The sequence below is a fragment of the Salvelinus sp. IW2-2015 genome, unplaced genomic scaffold, assembly GCF_002910315.2.
Source record: "Salvelinus sp. IW2-2015 unplaced genomic scaffold, ASM291031v2 Un_scaffold135, whole genome shotgun sequence".
Lineage (NCBI taxonomy): Eukaryota > Metazoa > Chordata > Actinopteri > Salmoniformes > Salmonidae > Salvelinus > Salvelinus sp. IW2-2015.
Window position 1 is genome coordinate 205,352 of NW_019942519.1, and position 19,724 is coordinate 225,075.

General features: G+C 43.8%; 1 pseudogene; it reads right to left on the reverse strand.

The window, feature by feature from the left end:
* Positions 1-1,860: 1,860 nt before the first annotated feature.
* Positions 1,861-13,646, reverse strand: LOC112068162 (protein tyrosine phosphatase type IVA 2-like; annotated as a pseudogene).
* Positions 13,647-19,724: the final 6,078 nt, after the last annotated feature.

The window sequence follows — 19,724 nt, forward strand, 5'->3', positions numbered from 1 at the left end:
AACTGTACCTGGGAGATCGCATGTATAGCGTAGTGTGGGGGAGTGGTTTTCTGARGTCAACGTTGTGAACAGAGTACCCCATGATGGCGGTGGGGTTATGGTATGGGCAAGCATAAGCTACAGACAACGAACACAACTGCATTTTAATCAATGGCAATTTGAATGCACAGATATAGTGACGAGATCCTGAGGGCCCATTGTCGTGCCATTCATCCTCTGCCATCACCGCAACGCAGGATAATGCATGGCCCCATGTCGCAAGGATCTGTACACTATTCCRGGAAACGTCCCAGTTTTTCCATGGCCTGCATAATCACCAGACATGTCACCCATTGAGCATGTTACGATGCTCTGGATCAACACGTACTGTACAACAGTGTGTTCCAGTTCCAGACAATATTCAGCAACTTTGCAAAGCCATTGGAGAAGTGGGACATTCCATAGGCTATAATCAACAGCGTGATGAACTATATGCAAGGAGATGTGTCACGCTGCATGACGCAAATGGTGGTCACACCAGATACTGACTGTTTTCTGATGCACGCCCATACCTTCTTTTTTWAAATATATATCGTATGAATTTATTTAAATTGATTGATGTGCTTATGTGAACTGTAAATCAGTCAAATCTTTGAAATTGCTGCGTTTATATTTTTGTTCAGTGCATCTTGAGACTCAGCAATTCCTCGTCACATAATTGTTTGTGGGCGAAGCACAAGACATGCAGCACCCCAAAAAATAGGCTGTCATTTCAAATAATCTAAAATAYCAATGGATAAGGTGAGAAATCATGAAATATCATACAAGTTTAAATCTTATTTAAATTGATTTATTTATCTTAAAACCAATAGGAATGTCTTCAAAATGGGTACATTGATAAAATAACTGACCATTTGCTTTCTTTTCCACCTACTTTCCTTCAGAGTAGGGATTAACAGTTGTATCATTGAGAGTGTGTGTTTGTGCATCTGTGTGTGCCTGAAACTGTGTGCGTGTGCAGTCATTGTAAGGAAGTCCTATTGTAAACCCAGTAAGCAGCCTTGATGAATGGAAAAAAGTACCTACAGTAAGACTAGCCAAGTGTCTTCCTGTGAAACTGTCTCTGTGGGTGTGTGTGTGTGTGTGTGTGTGTGTGTGTGTGTGTGTGGGTGTGTGCGCAGGACAGTCATTGGGGTTTTGGGGGCTTTTCCGAGGTGGACTGAATATTGCACTCCTGTGAGGTAAAAAAAAATTAAAAAATTAAAATAAAGTTAAAAGATGCTTCCCCCCCACCCAAAAAAGACAATAAGAAACTGAAAATTGTCCTTGCCCCAACCAAAATCCAGATTGGCTTGCGAGTTATAGCCAGTAAAAAAATACAGCGGACATAATATTTAAAACCGAGCCAACCCCATAATTAAAATGTGACTAGAAGCGAGAGGGGGCGGGAAACATTTCTGCATTTTTTGAGAACTTTTGGGAGATTTTGTGTTMTACAAAAATACCTCAATAAGCCAAATGGACTGTTATTTTTAGTCCTAAACAGAATAATATTGTAATGTGATGAAGGGTTAAAACAATTTATTTTTATTAAAAAGTTAGTGCAGTGGTCTAAGGCACTGCATCTCAGTGCGAGAGGCGTCACTATAGACACCCTGGTTCGTTTCCAGGCTGTATCACAACCGGTTGTGTTTTGGAGGCCCACAGGGCAGCGCACAATTGGCCAAGCGTCATCTGGGATTGGCCGTCATTGTAAATAAGAATTTGTTCTTAACTGACTTGCCTAGTTAAATAAAGGTTAAATAAAAAWTAACCCGTGGCATAATTAATATCATTAATAATTAAAGAAAAATAAACAAATTATCAATCGATACCTTAACATTTGTAGATTTTTTATCACCATTGTTAAACTTTCATGTACATGTGTGTAAAAAAGAGGAAAAGCTATCCCATGATTCAACACTGAAAATAAAAATTAAGGACTCAAAGAAATTCTAGGCCCATGATTGGGCAACGATAACTTGGAGGCGTCTGTGTGCTTTGACCTTTTCCTTCATTGGTTCAGACCTTTAGATTTGCATTCATTAAAATGGAATCATTCGCTCATTAGGTCATCAATTCTCTGATCAATTAGCCATGTCTCAGTGTTAACAAATCACATTAATTACTGATCGCTTTCTCTCGTTGTTTTATCTCCCATTGGTTGGAATAATGTTGTTTGATGGAGAGGCTGCACACACACACACACTATTGGACGCAGCAGTTGTGGCCGTTGGCATCCTTGAACCGCAGACGCATCTTGGGTCTGTATTTCTCCAGGTAAAGTAGCTGTTTGGAGTTGAAAGCTCCACGTCTCTTCCTGAGGGAGGTGAGATAAATAACAATAACGTGGTCTTGTATGGTCACGCGAGAACATAGCAGCACAGTAACAACATCAATGTTCCCCAACAAACGAATAAAGAGAATACATGACAATACAGGTTCCACAGCACAGAAACATCGCCCCCCCCCCACCAGTGTGAAAGTTAAAGTAGTGTTTACTGTCGTGTGAAAGCTAAAATAGTGCTTACTGTCGTATGAACTGCACTGCATCCTCATACTTCATCCCTGTCTCAATCAGCGCTAAGGCCACCAGGACTGGAGCTCTACAGGGGAAAGAGGAGAGAGATAAACACCAGTATGCATGCGGTGTCATGGTTATGTGGGCAGTAGGGAGGGTGGGGTATACTCTAAAGCTGGGAAATTGGCCTGGGAAACACACAGGGGTTCACTGGGTTCAATGCAACCCCGCTGGGGCATCAATATCACACCCCGGGCCCACACACACACACACACACACACACACACAGAGTGAAATTGCAATAAGTGTGTTACTGCAAGCGAACCTTCTCTCACCAGGAAGAAAAATAAAAACGTTTAATTCCCAGACAGACTGCCCGGAGTGTCAAAACTCAGAGCTGACAATGCATTCTTGTGTGGGTTTTGAGAGACGGATACAAAATACAGTTGAAGTCAGAAGTTTACATACACCTCAGCCAAATACATTTAAAATCWGTTTTTCACAATTCCTGAAACTTAATCCTAGTAAAAATTCACTGTCTTAGGTCAGTTAGGATCACCACTTTATTTTAAGAATGTGAAATGTCAGAATAATAGTAGAGAAAATTATTTCTTTCAACTTTTATTTCTTTCATCACATTCCCAGTGGGTCAGAAGTTTACATACACTCAATTAGTATTTGATAGCATTGCCTTTTGTAGATTGTAGACCTCCACAAGTCTGGTTAATCTTTGGGAGCAATTTCCAAATGCCTGAAGGTACCACGTTCATCTGTACAAACAATAGTACGCAAGTGTAAACACCATGGGACCAAGCAGCCGTCATACCGCTCAGGAAGGAGACGCATTCTGTCTCCTAGAGATGAACGTACTTTGGTGTGAAAAGTGCAGATCAATCCCAGAACAACAGTAAAGGACCTTGTGAAGATGCTGGAGGAAACAGGTACAAAAGTATCTATATCCACAGTAAAACGAGGCCTAGGTAGCGTGAAAATGGATGTGTGTTTCACTTGGATCAAACGTTTTGGGTAGCCTTCCCACAATAAGTTGGGTGAATATTGGCCCATTCCTCCTGACAGAGCTGGTGTAACTGAGTCAGGTTCGTAGGCCTCCTTGCTTGCGCACGCTTTTTCAGTTCTGCCCACACATTTTCTATAGGATTGAGGTCAGGGCTTTATGATGACAACAAAGTCAAGGATTTGGAGTGGCCCTTAAGCCATTTTGCCACAACTTTGGAAGTATGCTTGAGGTCATTGTCCATTTGCGACCAAGCTTTAACTTCCTGACTGATGTCCTGAGATGTTGCTTCAATATATCCACATATTTCCCTTCCTCATGTTGCCATCTATTTTGTGAAGTGCATCAGACCCTCCTGCAGCAAAGCACCCCCACAACATGGTGCTATCACCCCCGTGCTTAACGGTTGGGATGGAATTCTTCGGCTTGCAAGCCTCCCCCTTTTTCCTCCAAACATAACGATTGGTCATTATGGCCAAACAGTTCTATTTTTGTTTCATCAGACCAGAGGACATGTCTCCAAAAAGTATGATCTTTGTCCCCATGTGCAGTTGCAAACCGTAGTCTGGCTTTTTTATGGCGGTTTTGGAGCAGTGACTTCTTCCTTGCTGTTTATGTCAATATAGGACTCATTTTACTGTGGATATAGATACGTTTGTACCTGTTTCCTCCAGCATCTTCACAAGGTCTTTTGCTGTTGTTCTGGGATTGATCTGCACTTTTCACACCAAAGTACGTTAATTTCTAGGAGACAGAACGCGTCTCCTTCCTGAGCGGTATGACGGCTGCGTGGTCCAATAGTGTTTATACTTGCATACTATTGTTTGTACAGATGAACGTGGTACCTTCAGGCGTTTGGAAATTGCTCCCAAGGATGAACCAGACTTGTGGAGGTCTACAATTTATTTTTCTGAGGTCTTGGCTGATTTCTTTTGATTTTCCCATGATGTCAAGCAAAGAGGCACTGAGTTTGAAGGTAGGCCTTGAAATACATCCACAGGTACAGCTCCAATTGACTCAAATMATGTCAATTAGCCTATCAAAATCTTCTAAAGCCATGACATCATTTTCTGGAATTGTCCAAGCTGTTTAAAGGCACAGTCAACTTAGTGTATGTAAACTTCTGACCCACTGGATTTGTGATACAGTGAAATAATCTGTCTAAACAATTGTTGGAAAAATTACTTGTGTCATGCATAAAGTAGATGTCCTAACCAACTTGACAAAACTAGTTTGTCAACAAGAAATTTGTGGAGTGGTTGAAAAACGAGTTTTAATGACTCCAACCTAAGTGTATGTAAACTTCCGACTTACAACTGTAGGTAGGGATAAAGTGACTACGCAATAGGAGAGTTAGTGCAAAAAGGGTCAATGCAGATAGTGAAATAGTTAACCAATAACTTCCTGGATTAACTAATTAGCAGTCTTATGGTTTGGGGGTTGCCGCTGTTCAGGGTCCTGTTGGTTGCAGATTTGGTGCATTGGTACCGCTTGCCATGAGGTAGCAAAGACAAGTCTATGACTTGGGTGGCTGGAATCAGACAATCTTTAGCGCTTTCCTCTGACACCGCCTGGTATAGAGGTCCTGGATGGAAGGGAGCTTGGTGATGTACTGGGCTGTAAGCACTACCCGCTGTATCGCTTTGTGGTCAGATGCCAAGCAGTTGCCATACCCAGCAGACAGTCAAGATGCTCTCAATGGTGCAGCTTTATTATATTTTGAGGATTTGAGGGCCCATGCAAAATCTTTTTAGCCTCCTGAGGGGGAAAGAGGCGTTGTCGTGCCTTCTTCATGACTGTGTTGCTGTGTGTGGACACAGAGGTATTTCCATGGTGATGTGGAAACCAAGGTACTTAAAGCTCTCGACCTGCTCCTCTACAGCCTTGTCGATGTGGAGGGCTCGGCCCCACGTCCTATAAAAACTGTCTCATAGTCATCGGTGATCAGGCCCACAATCGGCATGTCATCAGCAATCTTAGTGTTGGAGTCGTGATCGAACATGCAGTCGTGGGTGAACAGGGAGTACAGGAGGGGACTAAGTACGCACCCCTGAGGAGCCCCTGTGTTGAGGGTCAGCTCGGCAGATCTTATTGCCTACCCTTGGCAGATGTGTTGTTGCCTACACCTGAGGGCAGCCCATCAGGAAGTCCAGGATCCAGTTTCAGAGTGTGCAGTCCCAGGGTCCTGAGCTTAGAGGGGACACTGTGGTGTTGAACACAGTATTCTCCCAGGGCAGTGTGGAGTACAATAGAGATGGAGTCATCTGAGGATCTGTTGAGCCTTTCAAAGCATTTCATGGCTACAGATGTGAGTGCTACTGGGCGATAGTGATTTAGACAGGTTACCTTGGCGTTGTATGTGTAGGTTTGCTTGAAACATGTAGGTATTGCAGACTTGGTCAGGGAGTGGTTGAAAATGTCAGTGAAGACCCTTGTCAGCTGGTACGCATCCTGGTAATCCGTCTGGATCGTGGCCTTGTGAATGTTAACCTGTTTAAAGGTCTTACTCACATCAGCTACGGAGAGTGAGACTACACAGTCGTCCAGAAGAGCTGGTGCTCTCGTGCATTGTCCAGGGTTGCTTGCCTCGAAGAGAGCATAGAAGGAATTTAGCTTGTCTGAAAGGCTTGCGTCACTGGGTTTTCCTTTGTAAATCGGTGGAGTTTGTTTGCGAGCCCTGCCACATCCGACGAGGGTCAGAGCTGGCGTAGTAGGATTTCACCTTAGTCCTGTATTGACAACAACTCGGAGTTCGTAGCAGGATTTCTTATAAGCGTCCGGATTAGTGTCATGTTCCTTAAAATTAACAGTTCAAGCCTTTAGCGCGCTGCGGATGTTCCCTACAATTCATGGCTTCTCGTTGGGATATGTACGTACGAATCCCGGAACATATTCCAGTCTGTTCTAGTGAAACAGTCCTGTATCAGAACAGAGAAGGGTTTGGGAAACCCTGCTGAAGCTTACCATCTGCTTCATTGGACCCCTTCCGTATTGAGCACATCACTGGTACTTCTTGTTTCAGCTTTTGCTTGTAAGCAGGACTCAGGAGGATAGAGTTATGGTCGGATTTAGCAAATGGAGGTCGAGGGAGAGCTTTGTATGCGTTTTTGTGGTGATCTAGAGTTGTCGCCTCTAGATGAACAGGTGACAAGCTGGTAAAAATTAGGCATTAAAATCACCGGCCAATAAGAGTCCAAATCTACCAGTATTATTCATATCATATCTTCTGGGCCCGAGAAGCAGGCAGTTTAATTTGGGCATGCTTTTCATCCAAAATTCCAAATGCTGCCCCCTACCCTAGAGAAGTTAACTTCTTGACGCTAGGAGGCAGAATTTTTATGTTTGGAAAAATAACGTTCCCAATGTAAACGGCCTATTTCTCAGGCCCAGATGATAGAATATGCATATAATTGACAGATTAGGATAGAAAACACTCTAAAGTTTCCAAAACMGTCAAAATATTGTCTGTGAGTATAACAGAACTGATTTTGCAGGCGAAAACCTGAGGAAATCCAACCCGGAAGTGCCTCTTATTTTGAAAAATCCCTGTTCCATTGCCTGCRTATCCTCCATTTAAAGGGATATCAACCAGATTTCTTTTCCAATGGCTTCCACAGGTTGTGAACAGGCTTTAGACATAGTTTCAAGCTTTTATTCTGAGAAATGAGTGAGATTTATCAAATCGCGTCAGTGGACAGCCAGGTGTCCTTTGATTAGTTCTTGTGAGCGAAAGTGGTAGCTCAACATTTTCTTTCTCTATTGTATTGAATAGTTTACCGTCCGGTTGAAATATTATCAATTATTTATGTTAAAAACAAACCTGAGGATTGATTATAAAAACGTTTGACATGTTTCTACGAACTTCACGGATACTATTTGGAATTTTCGTCTGCCCTTCATGACCTGCCTGAGCCTGTGGATTTCTGAACTTAACGCGCCAAACAAATAGAGTTTTTTTATATAAAAATAATCTTTATCGAACAAAAGTAACATTTATTGTGTAACTGGGAGTCTCGTGAGTGCAAACATCCGAAGACCATCAAAGGTAAGCGATTAATTTTATTGCTTTTCTGACTTTCGTGACCAATCTACATTGCTGCTAGGTGTTTGTAATGTTTTGTCTAGTGATCGATAAACTCACAAATGCTTGGATTGCTTTCGCTGTAAAGCATATTWTCAAAATCTGACACGACAGGTGGATTAACAACAAGCTAAGCTTTGTTTTGCTATATTGCACTTGTGATTTCATAAAATAAAATTTAAGGTWTTTTTWTWTTTTTATTTGGCACTCTGCAATTCAGCGGTTGTTGATGAAAATGATCCCACTAAAGGGATCCGTGCGCCAAGAGGTTATTAACTTGTTTGAGATAAGGGGCAGCATTTTCACTTTTGGATGAATAGCGTGCCCAGAGTGAACTGCCTCCTACTCAGTCCCAGATGCTAATATATGCATATTATTATTGGATAGAAAACACTCTGACGTTTCTAAAACTGTTTGAATGATGTCTGTGAGTATAACAGAACTCATATGGCAGGCAAAAACCTGAGAAAAAAATCCAAACAGGAAGTGGGAAATCTGAGGTTTGTAGTTTTTGAACTCACCCCTATCGAATACACAGTGGGATATGGGTTATTTTTCACTTCCTAKGGCTTCCACTAGATGTCAACCGTCTTTAGAACGTGGTTTCAGGCTGCTCATGTGAAGGGGGGCCGGATGGGAGCTGTMTGACTAAGGMGTCTGCCWACAGCCTCGTTCTCAGTCARYCYCTTTCACTTGAGAGGTAGCTCTCGTTCCATTGCTTTCCTACAGACAATGGAATTCTCCGGTTGGAARATTATTGAACATTTATGATAAAAACATCCTATACTTAGTTTGACAAGTTTCTTCGACCTGTAATATAACTTTTTGAATGTTTCGTCCGAATGGACCAGATTGCACTTTTGGATTTGTTTACCAAACGCCTTAACAAAACAAGCTATTGGACATAAATGGACATTATCGAACAAAACAAGCATTTATTGTGGAACTGCAATTCCTGGGAGTGCATTCTGATGAAGATCATCAAAGGTAAGTTAATATTTATAATGCTATTTATGAATAATGTTGACAGCACAACATGGCGGATATTTCTCTGGCTGGTTTGGSCTCTGAGCGCCGTTCTCAGATTATGCTTTTTCCGTAAAGTTTTTTTATTTTTAAATCTGACACAGCGGTTGCATTAAGGAGAAGTGTATCTAAAGTTCCATGTATAATAGTTGTATTTTCATCAACATTTATTATGAGTATTTCTGTGAATTCATGTGGCTCTCTGCAATATCACTGCATGTTTTGGAACTACTGAACGTAACACGCCAATGTAAAGTAAGATTTTTGGATATAAATATGAACTTTATCTAACAAAACATACATGTATTGTGTAACATGAAGTCCTATGAGTGTCATCTGATGAAGATCATCAAAGGTTAGTGATTAATTTTATCTCTATTTATGCTTTTTGTGACTCCTCTCTTTGGCAGGAAAAAAGGCTGTGTTTTTCTGTGACTTGGTGTTGACCTAACAATCGTTTGTAGAGCTTTCYCTGTAAAGCATTTTTGATAAATATTTTTTTAACTTTAAAATTTGATTTATGAGGTTTCTGTTGATTTGTATTTGGCGTCCTGCTATTTCATTGGCTGTTGGCGAGGGGTTCCGCTAGCGGAACCTGTCCTAGACAGGTTAAGTGAATGAGAGAGGAGAAAGGGAATTTAGGGAGGAGAACTGTGATGCTTGGCTAGTTTTCTTTTTTTAGGTGCCCCACAAATGGAACACTAGTCAAAGCAAATTAACATTGTATTCCAGATAACATTTTAGTAGCCAAAAAGCACATTACACCAAATCTCTTTGAATACTCCAACGGACGTCATCGCTAGTCATTAGATGGGTCTCACTAGCCACAATTAAGCCCACTTACATACATTCATCTCACCACTTACAGTCACCTTACCAACACACACACACACACACACACACACACACACACACACACAGAGGTAAACACCCTCACCGGCCCAGCCCCGCCACACAGTGCACAGCGATGCAGCAGCCAGGCTCGTCTCGGAACTTGGTCTTCAGCAGGTTCAGCCAGTCATCCACTATCTGGGTGGGGGGCGGGGCGCCATCATCAAAGGGCCAGTCCTATGGAGGCAGAGGAACAAAAATTGAAAAATGGATCAAACCAGGGGCTAGGGGTTATTTTAACCAGTGGTCAATGCTGAAGGTCAGTACAGGATAATTCAAAGCCTGATTGAAGAATTAGAGCAGCTTTGTCTATTAGGCTATATCATGTGTGTGTCTAAGTTGGAAAGCTTGATATGCTGAAGTAGTATGTGTGGCGTGTCCTGGCAGACAGCCTGACCCCTGTATATCCGTCTGAGCCTCTATACTCGTGCTGACCGGCTCAGCACAGATCACAGCCGTGCGCAACCCTACACATGGCTATTCCTGTCTTGGTGCTCAAACAATATAAAAACGGGATTGTGATCATAATTACTGCCACTCTCCAATACATTGGAGTGACAGGAAGACAGAGGAATGCTCCAGGATGAGGGGTGGTGATCACGGTATTAAAACTATATCAACGAGGGGATAGGATATTTCCTCGCCCAAACACAAAGTTTCMCTGGCCTTCCATAAATCACCTGTGAGACAGCTGAATATTAGCCTAAGCTTTGAGAAGAGACAATACAGTGCACAAAAGACAGAAACAGACAGAGCAAGAAGGCCTGGGTGGAGCCTCATTCATGTGGATCTGAGCCAGAGATTCCTTCTCTTCTCCACCTCTTAGCTCAGCACATAGTGGCTGGCAGGCAGACAGTTGAGGACAAATGAAAACAGACAGATAACAGGGAAGGTCTCCAGAGAGGGAAAACCACCTGTTTAACTTGACATTCCCTGGAAGAATTCAACTACCCTACCCATTCAACTACCCTAAAATTCCTAGGAGGTATTCGGGTCAGTAGAAATTCTTACTGCTCTCTAGGTGTGTGTGGTTGTAATCTCCTCCACCAGCCGGCTCTCGCTGCCGACTATCTGGCTTCACATCACCTCAGAATGGAACTTGAAAAGAAAATCCATTGGGCTTCCCAAAAACGATACGTTTAAACGCCCACACCAGTAGAAATCCACTTTTTCAAGCAGAAAGACGATGCCCAGAGCTTAAATATGACGTTGCACAATGATTGAAGTCAATAAGTATGTGACCAAGGCCCTTCTACCCCGATTGCTCAGTTTGACAGGGCGGCCAGCTCTTGGAAGAGTCTTGGTTGTTCCAAACTTCTTCCATGTAAGAATGATGGAGGCCACTGTGTTCTTGGGGACCTTCAATGCTGCATACATTTTTTTGTACCCTTCCCCAGATCTATGCCTCGACAAAATCCTGTCTCGGAGCTCTTACGGACAATTCCGTCAACTTCACAGCTTGGTTTTCGCACTGTCAACTCTGGGACCTTATATAGACGGTGGAAGCATTGTTTTAAGTCCCATCGAATACAACTGTCACCACGATTTAGACCCACGCCTCAGTCGTGTGATTCGCTCAGAATTTGAATTGATTAGCATGTCACTCAGTAAATCCACACCCCTAAAGTTCCAAAGAGTCCCACACTTACCAGTCTCTATGCGCCAGCAAGTCAAGTCTGGGGACGAGGTTAATGTGTGTGTGTGTATAATCCTTACCACAACCTCGATCCCCCCCTTCTCCACTGGGGCCTTGTCGTAGGTGGCGTCACACACTCTCACCAGCGTGTTCACCTCAAACTTCTTCAGCTCCTGAGACAGAGACGGACAGAGAGACAGCAACAGACACAGACAGAGAGACAGAAACAGACACAGACAGAGAGACAGAAACAGACACAGACAGAGAGACAGACAGACACAGACACAGAGAAAAACAGAAACAGAGACACAGAAACAGAGACACAGAGACACAGAAACAGAGAAAAACAGAAACAGAGACACAGAAACAGAGACACAGAAACAGAGACACAGAGACACAGAAACAGACACACAGAAACAGACACACAGAAACAGACACACAGAGACAGACAGAAACAGAGAGACAGACAAAAACAGAGAGACATAGACAGACAGAAACAGAGACAGACAGAAACAGAGAGACATAGAGACAGACAGAGAGACATAGAGACAGACAGAGAGCCACAGCCAGACATAGAGACAGACAGAGAGCCCCAGCCCGACAGGACAGACAGAGAGCCACAGCCAGACAGACAGACAGAGAGCACAGCCAGACAGACAGACAGAGAGCCACAGCCAGACAGACACAGAGAGAGCCACAGCCAGACAGAACAGACAGAGAGCACGCAGACAGACAGACAGAGAGCCACAGCCAACAGACAGAACAGAGAGCCACAGCCAGACAGACAGACAGAGAGCCACAGCCAGACAGACAGACAGAGAGCCACAGCCAGACAGACAGACAGAGAGCCACAGCCAGACAGACAGACAGAGAGCCACAGCCAGACACAGAACAGACAGAGAGCACAGCACAGACAGACAGACAGAGAGCCACAGCCAGACAGACAGACAGAGAGCCACAGGACCAGACAGACAGACAGAGAGCCACAGCCAGACAGACAGAGAGCCACAGCCAGACAGACAGACAGAGAGCCACAGCCAGACAGACAGAGAGCCACAGCCAGACAGACAGAGAGCCACAGCCAGACAGACAGAGAGCCACAGCCAGACAGAGAGACAGCCAGCCAGACAGAGAGAGAGACACGCCAGACAGAGCAGAGGACACAGCCAGACAGAGCAGAGACACAGCCAGACAGACAGAGACACACACAGCCAGACAGAGACAGAGACACAGCCCAGACAGACAGAGACACAGCAGACAGACAGAGACACCGACAGACAGAAGACAGAAGACACAGCCAGACAGACAAGAAGACACAGCCAGAACAGACAGAAGACACAGCCAGACAGACAGAGAGCCACAGCCAGACAAGACGAGAGCCACAGCCAGACAGACAGAGAGCCACAGCCAGACGCAAAGAGAGACACAGCCAGACAGAGAGAGAGACACAGCCAGACAGAGCAGAGACACGAGCAGACGAGCAGCAAACAGCAGACAGAGCAGAGACAACAGCAGAACAGACAGAGACACAGCCAGACAGACAGAGACACAGCCAGACAGACAGAGCACAGCCAGACAGACAGAGACACAGCCAGACAGACAGAGAGACAGAGCACAGAAACAGACAGAGAGAACAGCCCAGACAGACAGAGAGAGACAGACAGCAGACAGACAGACATACAGCAGACAGACAGACATACCAGCAGACAAGAGACAGACTATCAGCACAGATATCTTGCACTCTAAAAATATTTATGTTTATTGTAGTTGAGCTTAGGGGAGATTATAGGCTACTTTGGTGAGGTTATTGATGCACGTACATACAGTCAGAAGTAAGTGTATGACACTCCACAGTGAACTTGAGTGTTGAATTGATAAGTTATACTGCAGACCTACACTGACAACGCACAAGCAACAAACACCACACACACAAGGTTGCGGCTCACCTCGGTAAACTTGTTGAGCGTGCGTTGGTGGGTTGTGTGTGATGAGGAACTCATGCCTCGTAGGCATCCTCACTGCTGCAGGGCGTTTCTAGTTGGCGAGACGGCTTTGAAAACAATTAACAGTAAAATACTTAATCTCTTACAGAAAGGATACTTTTTTGGCTCAGATGTCAGCAAGGACTTCTAGTAGATTCTGTAGGTTAAAAAAATAAATAAAAACCACGACGAAGGGAGGAGGAGGGGGATGTGGATGGTAACACTGTGGATGTCTTACAAAAAAAAGAGGGGTAAAAAAATGGATGATGTAATCCACAAGACTTCCACAGGGGCGGGGTAAAAATAAAAAATAAAAAAATTGGGGAGATATCCACGAGTCATCCAATCGGACATTCAGATTTTACCCCATTCAGGAGAGCGGTATGTGATTGGCTTCTGGAGAGAAAGCAGGAAGTAGAAGAGAAACTGAGCAGTTTTCTTATTTGCCGCAGCGGGACAGAGCTGGGCGATCTGGCCAAGGACTACGCGGTATCCAGGGGATCGTTGGAGAGACCGGGATTCAAGTGTGCTGGCTTCAGGGGGGCTTCTGGGTAGCGTAGTCCCGAGGGGGGCGGACGATTCACTTGTCCACGAAGGCGAGGTGCTGTGCCTGGCAAAAGTCTCCACTGACACTCACATACGCCATATATGTATAGCCCAAATCGACACAGAAACACTGCCAAGAAAAGAGGGGGAGGGGGAAAGGGAGAAAAATGTGATTAGGTAAACTCAAATAGACATGGAAACAGTCTCCATTTAGCAWGGCGTCAGAGAAGTTCTTGAAGAGCAAGGCAGGGCAAAAAGACATCTCAAAGCACCTGTTGGGGAAACTAGTAAACTATCACAGAAGAAATATGACACATTAAATATTTGACCTATTAAAAACTAGCCATTATCACCCTTGTACTAAAGGTGTTATAAACCCCCCCATTTATTATCAGCCACACTCACATGGGAAAATAAAAACATACAAAAACAAATTGTACATAAAGATATATACACACACAGATAATGAAAGACAGACACAAGACACCCATGATCTCTTGGGTTCAAAAGAGAGCCTCTCACAAATCATGTAATGTCTTGCCTCTAACCGGCTGATTCTGAGCCAACACCTGAAGGGTCTGAACATAGCCACACAAAATGGCTGGTAACTACCACTGTCTAGTCACACACACACACACAACGTGACAGAGTCCAAGGTGAAACAGAGAGAGACAGCGACAGAGCAGAGCGTGAGAGAGAGTGGTGGAGGGCCAAGAGAGGGCAGGGGGGGAAGTGAGGGGGTGGAGGGTTAGATGAGAGGGCAGGAGTGAGGTGAGAAAAGGGGTGGAGGGTGCAGGGACAAAGGGCAGGGGAGAGGTGAAGAGGGGGTGGAGTGTAAGAGAGAAAAAGATTGGACCTCAGCATCAGTGTCTAACACAGCAGTCACAAGGTGAGGATTATGGGTTGGCAGGGCTTCACACGAGCCAACTCTTTCACAGTCCCACGCTCCCCCTTTCTTCTCTGAGACTCTCCATCTGTCACCCAGTCATTCTTCATTCATCCCACGCTCAGTCTCTTCAGGTCTCCTCTTTACTTCAGTCATTCTCTCCAAATCTCTGGCTTCTCTTTGGGAGAATGGTTCCCCAATTGTCCTAGTGTCTTGCCTCCTTTACCCATAGGACTCTCGCTCTACCTCTCCCCCATCCTCTTTCTCATATTTTAGTCTGTCTCAGTCTGTCGTGGCGCCGGTACAGAGCAGTCGACTCGCCCACTCATTCACTCTGTGCCAGGAACAATGTAACTCTTTAAAAAGACACACCGACCCTCTATTTACTGGACTCACTTTGCCTTGCTCACCCTCTCTGCAGAGAGGGAATGAGAGGTGCCTGCCTCGCCCACTCAATCTCTCACTCTGTGCCAATGACAGCCAGGGCTACTCTACGGAGACTAGAACTAACCTTCTCCCCTTCCCTCTGGTCTCCTCTCTCCCACTCTTTGCTTCCATCTCCCTGCCTTAGCCGGTGACAGCAACAGGGCAAGTCTTCAAAGAGCCACCAGTTCTCCAGTGGGTAAAGATCTCTCCCGGACGCCTTTAATTACCAGCTCCAAACAGCACTAAAAACACTAGTGATGAAAAAATTTAATCTATTTAGTTACATGTCAGGATATTATTTTTGACGATATATCGTATCAGCTGACAATTTTTGTGCTAGTTGGCTGTACCAAAACTTTTTTCCTTTTTCCACAATACGTATCGGCACCCAAGTATCGTGATATCGTATCATGAGGTCCTTGGCAATTTCCAGTTCTAATATATACATACATACACACACACACACACACCACTGAGGTACGCCACAGACAAACAAACTTGATCTATGGATCACGTGCTACCCGTCCCAAAAAACATATTCATGATGATCTAAAAGGGAAATGGATCAGGACCAGACAAACGGTGTCAGGATGAGGAAGAAGAGGGAATGAAAAAAGATACTTCAGAGCAGTTGGTCATCGGCTCCTAATTATTCAGTCACGGATGAATATCATACGGGAGGTTTTTACAGGAGCCACTCAGTGATCTGTCAACAACAGAGGAAGGATCAGAGGAGATAGCCCCCTTATACCATTAAGGGCACCACTTTTGACCAGGACCAAGTAGTGCACTATATAGGGAGCCATTTGGGACACAGCCAGAGCGAACGTCTCTCCAGACAGAGCAAGAGAGAGAGCGAGAGCGACCAAATACGACAATGTGTGTGGAGAGTGACAGACCAGTGAAGTCAGAGACCATCCCAATGAGAAGTAGAAAGACCAGACTACTATAATGTCAGGAAACAGGAATGCAATGCTCACACAATATCACACTTAATAGAAGGTTATAGATGTGCTGAACCACAATCTTGAGCTTATCAAATTGTACTACATATAGTCTCATAACACAGCCTTTAAAGCGAGTCCCACAGCTTGCAGTGCCTCCAAACAGGAGTATGCAGCAGTTGGACTTCCCTCAGCAGCTAAGTAGAATCCTTCATAGCTAAGTGGTATTAGCATCAATTTCCATTCAGTCAGCATAGACTTACATATGTCAAGGTCCTCTCTCCCTAATAACAGTCACCTAGCCATGTCTCAATAGTCCCAAGTTAATGTCAGTGAATATGGAGGAAAGGAGACAAGGAGAGGAAGCCAATCGTCAGACTATTGAGACGCACCCCAGTTAAAGCCGGTCTCTGAGTGGCACTAGCTAGAGGAACAGGCACCTTGTGGTAAAGCCAGACCAGCCCTGCTTTCACAACGCTGCCGGGAACTCATGCAAATCACTCAGCCATATTTGCAAACAACAACTTCTGCAATTGTGCCCAGCTGTCAGCACAGATGGAGAGAAGAGAGTCAACACACCAAATCAGTCTGGAAAGACGATGTGTTTGTTACCACACAGGAAGTATCTTTATGAACAATGCGTCTGTGAGACAGGGAAAGTGACAGCTACCAGGCCTTATTGTGTAGCTGACAAAGATGTATTATAATTGTCTAGGCCTACAACTCAAAATTGGTCAAACTCCTACTCATTTCAACCAGAAAACTAGCCAACCTAAAAACACTAAAGAAACACACAGCTAGGCCTACATACAAAACAAACGCCAACAAGGGGCCTATTTAGGCCTAGATTCAGGTCAACTGGGTTAGGAAAGCTTTATTATTTTTGTCTAGCCTACAACTTTCATAATTAGGCCACTTAAGTCAATTATTCGGCATCGCCTCACAGCTGCTCCACACAACTCTGCTGTTGAACAAGTGCTAACGAAGAACATAAAACAGCACAAGCTAATTATTATCCTGAAGTTCTCCTGCTGTCACACATACACTAAAGCCCCGTTGCTGTGAGTACCAACATGTCCCTTTCTTTTCCAGCTGGACTGAATGTTGTTGGGTAGACACTGTGTCCACTCAGAACTAAGAAATTGTTCAACTAGCTACATCAAGTATTTTCCTTCACCTGATACTGAGATAGGATTAGCCTACTATATGAACCAGGGAGAAACATCTACAAAAGTCACACACACTAAACTACCCACATGTTTTCTGTTGGGCTGGGAATTGCCAGAGACAACACGATACGATCAAGATCCTTAGGTGACAATACCACATGTATTTCAATTCTCACAATTCAAGAACACCTGCTCTTTACATGACAGACTGACAAGGTGAATCCAGCTGAAAGCCATGATCCCTTATTGAGGGTGAATGGGCAAGGCAAAATATTTAAGTGCTTTTGAACGGGGCATGGTACTAGGTTTTTGTGTGTCAAGAACTGCAACACTGCTGGGTTTTTCACGCTCAACAGTTCTCCATGTGAATGATCCACCGCCCAAAGGACATCCAGCCAACATGACAACTGTAGGAAGCATTGGAGTCAACATGGGCCAGCATCCCTGTGGAATGCTTGACACCATGTAGAGTCCATGCCCCAACGAATCGAGGCTGTTCTGAGGGCAAAAGGGGGTGTAACTCAATATTAGGAAGGTGTTCCTAATGTTTTGTACACTGTTTATGTGTACATTTTAATTAATTATATGAAGAGTGCCTTGGTCCTCCTTTTTGATGACCAATTTACACCTTTTACCAAAGAGCACCTTCTATCTACCAAAATATACTATAGTGTACCTTAGTAGCGCCTCCCTTCCTCCTCTTTCTACTGTTTATGTAATTTGATGTTCCAAACATATTGCTCACTTTTCATCTGTCTGCTACAGAGGGACACGAAAACAAGTTCAGCAAATCATGGAAATACGTGCTGAAAATATGTTGGCTAACTATTTAAAAAGATTGAGAACAAGCTGTAGGATAAAAAATATTGGCGTTTTGGTGCCGGTTCAGCCGACAAGCACTACCTACAGTGTCAGGGTACACACACACACGTGTGTGTGGACACCTGCTCGTCGAACAACTCATTCCAAAATTATGGGCATTAATATGGAGTTGGTCCCTCCTTTGCTGCTATAACAGGCTCCACTCTTCTGGGAATGCTTTCCACTAGATGTTGGAACATTGCTGCGGGGACTTACTTCCATTCAGCCACAAGAGCATTAGTGAGGTCGGGCACTGATGTTGGGCGATTAGGCCTGGCTTGCAGTCGAGGGTACCAATTCATCACAAAGGTGTTCGATGGAGTTCAGGTCAGGGCTCTGTGCAGGCCAGTCAAGTTCTTCCACACCGATCTCGAGAAAAGATTTCTGTATGGACCTTGCTTTGTGCACGGGGGCATTGTCATGCTGAAACAAGAAGGGACTTCCCAAAACTGTTGCACAAAGTTGGAAGCACAGTGACCGCGTTAACGGCCGTCACGAGTCATGAAGGCAGTCAAATTCAACATGACCGTTTAGTCAATGTAATTAGGCTTCTCCAAGCGTTGATGCTGCTGATGGTCATTAGTAGCCTAACAAACGTGTTAACTTCCTGGTACTCAGCACTCTATTGTCCCTCTAATCAATCTGACATCAATGCAAATGTTTTCGAAAATCGAATCAAACACTTCATGAGAGCCCATAAGCTCATGTTGCACAACATTTCTATAGGCTATGTAATTATTTGAGAAAACAGTGATGGCCTCTACTAAACAGAGGATCCCATCAGCTCTCTATAGGCTAGGCCTACTATATTTATTTCTCAACTACCCTAATATTCAGCACATTATCTTTACAACAGGAATATAGCTACCTGGCTGGAATGAAAATGAACGGATAGATTTCAAGACAGGTGCATGATAACGGTCCATTCTAAATCCAAACAAATTTCACACATTATTTAGTATATGTAAAGACAAGATTAAATCAAGAATAGTCTAATGGGTAACAATATTAGCCTATCACTTGTGAATTATACATTATCACTTGTGAATGATGCCCAGCATAAGAAATACTTTTAACGACTTTTTTAAATAGTCGCACACCTCATGTAGCCCACCCTATAGGCCTATATGTTTTGATCAAATGAAGCACATTAATCTGCTTTACAAGGGGTGTAGAGCCTAACTGGCATACATAAGCAGCACGTGAGTTGAAATTTGGGGAAGAACATTTTTACCCAAAAAATGCACCTTTATAATAAAAGCATTTCATGCATAATCGCATTTGCAGTCACTTTTGATAATGGTGTTTTCCCGCTAATGGAACATTAGCATTTTTAGCCTACTGCCATGTGCGCATTGCTGCATTTATAATGTGAATGAATGGATTTTGGATTATTATTATATATTTATTTGGGTGCATTACAGCCAAAGGGGGCATCCCATTGAAATGTGAGGCATTATCAAGTGCTTGTCAAATTATGAATGAGACCAATGAAGTGTTTACAGCCTGCGCAAAAAAACTAAGCAGAGCTCTTGCCTTTCAAGTGACTTTTTTTCCAAATCATTAAGTCTCATCATGCAGCCTTACAAAGTATTAAAAATCAAAACATATAGCCCAACGTTTATAGAACAACTAAAGTTACATTTACTAAATGAAGAAAAGGAGTACCTATTTCTTTGTTAACCGTTCAAAGAATAGCCACATGTACTCACTCCTTCAAAT